At 51.6% G+C, this 5,254-nt stretch overlaps 1 long non-coding RNA gene across 10 annotated transcripts; it reads left to right on the forward strand.

Annotated features, from left to right (window-relative positions):
• Positions 1-894: 894 nt before the first annotated feature.
• LOC127925127 (uncharacterized) lies at positions 895-3,060 on the forward strand. 10 transcript variants are annotated; one of them, XR_008119818.1, is made up of 5 exons: positions 895-994; positions 1,047-1,152; positions 1,821-1,873; positions 1,926-1,978; positions 2,590-2,629. It is a non-coding gene; the product is annotated as an uncharacterized LOC127925127 (long non-coding RNA). The 10 variants fall into 10 exon arrangements; XR_008119819.1 differs by lacking the exons at positions 1,821-1,873; positions 2,590-2,629 and adding an exon at positions 2,858-2,904; XR_008119821.1 differs by lacking the exons at positions 1,821-1,873; positions 1,926-1,978 and adding an exon at positions 1,597-1,649.
• The last annotated feature ends 2,194 nt before the right edge of the window (positions 3,061-5,254 follow it).

A 5,254-nucleotide genomic window follows, 5' to 3' on the forward strand; every position in this document is an offset into this window, starting at 1 on the left:
TGTTCCCCTGAACAAGGCAGTTAACCCACTGTTCCCCTGAACAAGGCAGTTAACCCACTGTTCCCCTGAACAAGGCAGTTAACCCACTGTTCCCCTGAACAAGGCAGTTAACCCACTGTTCCCCTGAACAAGGCAGTTAACCCACTGTTCCCCTGAACCAGGCAGTTAACCCACTGTTCCCCTGAACCAGGCAGTTAACCCACTGTTCCCCTGAACAAGGCAGTTAACCCACTGTTCCTAGGCCGTCATTGAAAAGAAGAATGTTTTCTTAACTTACTTGCCTAGTTAAATAAAGGTATTAAACATATTTAAAAATCTGCAAAATCGTCACCCAGAAATACCGATTTACGATTTGTTATGAAAACTTGAAATCGGGCCTAATTAATCGGACATTCTGATTAATCGGTCGACCTCTAGTAGATACAGGACAGTAATCCATTGGGAGTGTGTTCACCTGAATATTCACGGACTTGTGCTCAGTAGACCGTAATGATACTGTAACCTCAATCCTCCCTGGTCTTGTAACTCACCTCGTGTGTGCGTGTGTTGTTTCCATCTCCCAGCCCTACAGGTGTTGTTGGACCAGTCCACCAAGGCTAACTCTCCTCTCTTCCTCCCCAGCCCTCCAGGTGTTGTTGGACCAGTCCACCAAGGCTAACTCTCCTCTCTTCCTCCCCTACAGGTGTTGTTGGATCAGTCCACCAAGGCTAACTCTCTCTCTTCCTCCCTCCAGGTGTAGTTAGACCAGTCCACCAAGGCTAACTCTCTCTCTTCCTCCCTCCAGGTGTTGTTGGACCAGTCCACCAAGGCTAACTCTCCTCTCTTCCTCCCCTACAGGTGTTGTTGGACCAGTCCACCAAGGCTAACTCTCCTCTCTTCCTCCTCCAGGTGTTGTTGGACCAGTCCACCAAGGCTAACTCTCCTCTCTTCCTCCCCTCCAGGTGTTGTTGGACCAGTCCACCAAGGCTAACTCTCCTCTCTTCCTCCCCTACAGGTGTTGTTGGACCAGTCCACCAAGGCTAACTCTCCTCTCTTCCTCCCTACAGGTGTTGTTGGACCAGTCCACCAGGGCTAACTCTCCTCTCTTCCTCCCCTACAGGTGTTGTTGGACCAGTCCACCAAGGCTAACTCTCCTCTCTTCCTCCCCTACAGGTGTTGTTGGACCAGTCCACCAGGGCTAACTCTCCTCTCTTCCTCCCCTACAGGTGTTGTTGGACCAGTCCACCAAGGCTAACTCTCCTCTCTTCCTCCCTCCAGGTGTTGTTGGACCAGTCCACCAAGGTTAACTCTCCTCTCTTCCTCCCCTACAGGTGTTGTTGGACCAGTCCACCAAGGCTAACTCTCCTCTCTTCCTCCCCTCCAGGTGTTGTTGGACCAGTCCACCAAGGCTAACTCTCCTCTCTTCCTCCCCCAGCCCTCCAGGTGTTGTTGGACCAGTCCACCAAGGCTAACTCTCCTCTCTTCCCCCAGCCCTACAGGTGTTGTTGGATCAGTCCACCAAGGCTAACTCTCCTCTCTTCCTCCCCCAGCCCTGCAGGTGTTGTTGGACCAGTCCACCAAGGCTAACTCTCCTCTCTTCCTCCCCCAGCCCTACAGGTGTTGTTGGACCAGTCCACCAAGGCTAACTCTCCTCTCTTCCTCCCCTACAGGTGTTGTTGGACCAGTCCACCAAGGCTAACTCTCCTCTCTTCCTCCCCCAGCCCTACAGGTGTTGTTGGACCAGTCCACCAAGGCTAACTCTCCTCTCTTCCTCCCCTCCAGGTGTTGTTGGATCAGTCCACCAAGGCTAACTCTCCTCTCTTCCTCCCCCAGCCCTGCAGGTGTTGTTGGACCAGTCCACCAAGGCTAACTCTCCTCTCTTCCTCCCCTACAGGTGTTGTTGGACCAGTCCACCAAGGCTAACTCTCTCTCTTCCTCCCCTACAGGTGTTGTTGGACCAGTCCACCAAGGCTAACTCTCCTCTCTTCCTCCCCTACAGGTGTTGTTGGACCAGTCCACCAAGGCTAACTCTCCTCTCTTCCTCCCCCAGCCCTACAGGTGTTGTTGGACCAGTCCACCAAGGCTAACTCCTCTCTTCCTCCCCCAGCCCTGCAGGTGTTGTTGGACCAGTCCACCAAGGCTAACTCTCCTCTCTTCCTCCCCCAGCCCTACAGGTGTTGTTGGACCAGTCCACCAAGGCTAACTCTCCTCTCTTCCTCCCCTACAGGTGTTGTTGGACCAGTCCACCAAGGCTAACTCTCCTCTCTTCCTCCCCCAGCCCTGCAGGTGTTGTTGGACCAGTCCACCAAGGCTAACTCTCCTCTCTTCCTCCCATACAGGTGTTGTTGGACCAGTCCACCAAGGCTAACTCTCCCTCTTCCTCCCCCAGCCCTGCAGGTGTTGTTGGATCAGTCCACCAAGGCTAACTCTCCTATTTCCCCCAGCCCTACAGGTGTTGTTGGACCAGTCCACCAAGGCTAACTCTCCTCTCTTCCTCCCTTACAGGTGTTGTTGGACCAGTCCACCAAGGCTAACTCTCCCCTCTTCCTCCCCTACAGGTGTTGTTGGACCAGTCCACCAAGGCTAACTCTCCTCTCTTCCCCCCTACAGGTGTTGTTGGACCAGTCCACCAAGGTTAACTCTCCTCTCTTCCTCCCCTACAGGTGTTGTTGGACCAGTCCACCAGGCTAACTCTCTCTCTTCCTCCCTACAGGTGTTGTTGGACCAGTCCACCAAGGCTAACTCTCCTCTATTCCTCCCCCAGCCCTACAGGTGTTGTTGGACCAGTCCACCAAGGCTAACTCTCCTCTCTTCCTCCCCTACAGGTGTTGTTGGACCAGTCCACCAAGGCTAACTCTCCTCTCTTCCTCCCCTCCAGGTGTTGTTGGATCAGTCCACCAAGGCTAACTCTCCTCTCTTCCTCCCCCAGCCCTACAGGTGTTGTTGGACCAGTCCACCAAGGCTAACTCTCTCTCTATTCCTCCCCCAGCCCTACAGGTGTTGTTGGACCAGTCCACCAAGGCTAACTCTCCTCTCTTCCTCCCCTACAGGTGTTGTTGGACCAGTCCACCAAGGCTAACTCTCCTCTCTTCCTCCTCCAGGTGTAGTTAGACCAGTCCACCAAGGCTAACTCTCCTCTCTTCCTCCTCCAGGTGTTGTTGGACCAGTCCACCAAGGCTAACTCTCCTCTCTTCCTCCCCAGCCCTGCAGGTGTTGTTGGACCAGTCCACCAAGGCTAACTCTCCTCTCTTCCTCCCCCAGCCCTACAGGTGTTGTTGGACCAGTCCACCAAGGCTAACTCTCCTCTCTTCCTCCCCTACAGGTGTTGTTGGATCAGTCCACCAAGGCTAACTCTCCCTCTTCCTCCCCTACAGGTGTTGTTGGACCAGTCCACCAAGGCTAACTCTCCTCTTCCTCCCCCAGCCCTGCAGGTGTTGTTGGACCAGTCCACCAAGGCTAACTCTCCTCTCTTCCTCCCCTACAGGTGTTGTTGGACCAGTCCACCAAGGCTAACTCTCCTCTCTTCCTCCCCTACAGGTGTTGTTGGACCAGTCCACCAGGGCTAACTCTCCTCTCTTCCTCCCCTACAGGTGTTGTTGGACCAGTCCACCAAGGCTAACTCTCCTCTCTTCCTCCCCTACAGGTGTTGTTGGACCAGTCCACCAAGGCTAACTCTCCTCTCTTCCTCCCCCAGCCCTACAGGTGTTGTTAGACCAGTCCACCAAGGCTAACTCTCCTCTCTTCCTCCCCCAGCCCTACAGGTGTTGTTGGACCAGTCCACCAAGGCTAACTCTCCTCTCTTCCTCCCCCAGCCCTACAGGTGTTGTTGGACCAGTCCACCAAGGCTAACTCTCCTCTCTTCCTCCCCCAGCCCTACAGGTGTTGTTGGACCAGTCCACCAAGGCTAACTCTCCTCTCTTCCTCCCCTACAGGTGTTGTTGGACCAGTCCACCAAGGCTAACTCTCCTCTCTTCCTCCCCCAGCCCTACAGGTGTTGTTAGACCAGTCCACCAAGGCTAACTCTCCTCTCTTCCTCCCCCAGCCCTACAGGTGTTGTTGGACCAGTCCACCAAGGCTAACTCTCCCCTAAAGGGGCACGAGAGGACTGTGCAGTACCTCCAGAGACTGGGTGAGCGTTTCTCCCCACACCACGTCAACACTGTTTTAAACTGTCCAGAACTGGCTTAGAGACAATAGGCTTTTACAGACAGACAGATTAGTGTTCGACTGACAGAGAACACCTGAACACAGTTATAACACTCTCTCTCTTTCTCTCCTCAGGGATGGAGAATCTAGGCATCATCTTTGAGTTCTCTCCCTGGGTGTTGAAGATCTGTCCTGAAGACGGACTGAAGGTGAGACCGCTCACTACAAATCTACCCCTTTCCCTAAACCCTTGCACTCGATGAAGTCACACTCGCTGAGACGTGTTTAGTACTGCAGAATCGAGATCAAACAAAGGAATCAACAAAAACATCATTTTCTAAACACCCTCCGACTGAAAATCATAAAACAAGAAAATTAGCGCAGTATTTATATTGTGCGTCTCTGTCCCAGATCTTCACTGAGGACCTGACGGAGGTAGAGACCCTGCCCAGAGACAAGGTCCTGAACTTCCTGAAGGAGGGCTTTAAGGAGCTGACTATCCCCTACCTGGAGCACATTGTACACGTCTGGGAGGAGACGGAGCCAGAGTTCCATAACGTCCTCATTCAGCTGTACCTGGAGAGGGTCCAGGGGCTCATGAAGCAGTACCTCAACTCCTGCCCGAGGGTAAGACCTGATACTACTACTAATACTACTACTATAACTACTACCATTACTATTACTACGACCATTACTACTACTACCATTACTATTACTACTACCACTACTACTATCACTATTACTACTATTACTACTACTATCACTATTACTACTATTACTACTACCATTACTACTACCATTACTATTACTACGACCATTACTACTACTACCATTACTATTACTACTACCACTACTACTATCACTATTACTACTATTACTACCATTACTATTACTACTATCACTACTACTACCGAGGGTAAGACCTGCTACTACTACTATTACTACTACTACCACTATTACTACTATTACTAACATTACTATTACTACTACTACTACTACTACCACTACTACTACCAAGGGTAAGACCTGCTACTACTACTACCACTATTACTACTATTACTACCATTACTATTACTACTATCACTACTACTACTACTACTACTACCGAGGGTAAGACCTGCTACTACTA

Source organism: Oncorhynchus keta, unplaced genomic scaffold, assembly GCF_023373465.1.
Source record: "Oncorhynchus keta strain PuntledgeMale-10-30-2019 unplaced genomic scaffold, Oket_V2 Un_contig_5163_pilon_pilon, whole genome shotgun sequence".
In the NCBI taxonomy this organism is placed as follows: Eukaryota; Metazoa; Chordata; class Actinopteri; order Salmoniformes; family Salmonidae; genus Oncorhynchus; species Oncorhynchus keta.